The sequence below is a fragment of the Limulus polyphemus genome, unplaced genomic scaffold (assembly GCF_000517525.1).
Source record: "Limulus polyphemus unplaced genomic scaffold, Limulus_polyphemus-2.1.2 Scaffold16663, whole genome shotgun sequence".
NCBI lineage: Eukaryota > Metazoa > Arthropoda > Merostomata > Xiphosura > Limulidae > Limulus > Limulus polyphemus.
This window is the reverse complement of record NW_013682273.1, coordinates 1-1,233: the sequence shown is the minus strand read 5'-3', so window position 1 is coordinate 1,233 and position 1,233 is coordinate 1. Positions and strand designations below refer to the sequence as shown.

General features: G+C 31.3%; 1 long non-coding RNA gene across 2 annotated transcripts in view; it reads left to right on the top strand.

Annotated features, from left to right (window-relative positions):
• Positions 1–1,187, top strand: part of LOC111084320 — a 3,175-nt gene extending 1,988 nt beyond the window's left edge. For both annotated transcript variants that reach the window (XR_002609495.1, XR_002609494.1), the window contains 2 exons: positions 670–880; positions 1,158–1,187. This is a non-coding gene — a long non-coding RNA (uncharacterized LOC111084320). The remainder of the gene's footprint in view (positions 1–669; positions 881–1,157) is intronic.
• Positions 1,188–1,233: the final 46 nt, after the last annotated feature.

The window sequence follows — 1,233 nt, the reverse complement described above, 5'->3', positions numbered from 1 at the left end:
TGTGTTGTTATTAATAATTATTAAAATAATATTTGTTGTCTAAAGTGTATACAATCTTTATGGCTCAGCGGTTAACTAGAAGGCTTATAACGATAAAATTCGGGTCTTGATCCTTGTCGCGGGAACAACATAATCCCGTTGTTTGCTTTACAAATAAAATGAAAATATATGTGTGTGTAATGATACTCCAAGATATGGAAACAGGGAAGTCCAAATCCCTAACCAGGTAACAACATAACCCATTCTTTGCTTTGCTCATAAAACGAAAGTAAATCTCTATAATACTACTCTGAGATACGAAAACAGTGAAAATAATTTAAAAAAAATTAAATTTAGAAAACCACTGTTTCGACAGAATGTTTAGAATAATTCAATATAACGCACAAGGAAGGATTATCCAAATAATATCAGCTCACATAACTAATCAGTCGATTTCATAAGTACTCAGTGTAGTTTTTTCCCAGTGAAATCAAAGGATACAAATATAAAATATACTTAATACAAAATCAGGACAGAATAATATGTATGGATACTAAAAACCTTGTTTGTAATACACATTATAAAATTGTTCATTGTTTATCTACCTGTGGTTTCAGGCTTCTTGTATTCTTAATTTGTTTTTTAACTATTCACATTGAGTTAAATACATATAAATGTATCACTTTTTAGTTAACGATGCTCCTCTTGCTGGGAATAAAGACAGTATTGCTGTTCACTCTGGTAGCGACACCTTATGGAGGAAAAGTGACGTACATTATATAGAATTTGTGGCCTCTTTGCTACATTTCCTCTTGTTTTTGTCTGTATTCTGGCCGCTGTTGCTGAAGTTTGTGGAACGAAATACACTGCTGAAATTTTTGGAATGGTATTCTTTGCATCAGTAAGTGTAGAGCAAGGATTACCAACACCATAAAATCAATCGTTTTTATTACCGAATCGTAACTTTGCAGATATTCAAGTAAATGTTTCGTCAAAGAAAATATTCGTCTTTATAGATAAGCTTCTTTAAAGACCAACCATTTTAGTGAAAGTTTACTTATATTAAAGAAATGTTATCTTCTAGATTATAAAATATCAGAAATAAAGTTGATAGCTTGCTACAACACATAAGGTAAACCGTTCGAGTTTTAACTGATAATTCATTACTTTTATTCCAGACAACTTGTTTCTTTCTCTGGCCTTTAGTCTTCCATCGTATTATTTCTTCTTTAGGATGGTTTGCTACGTTTTGTG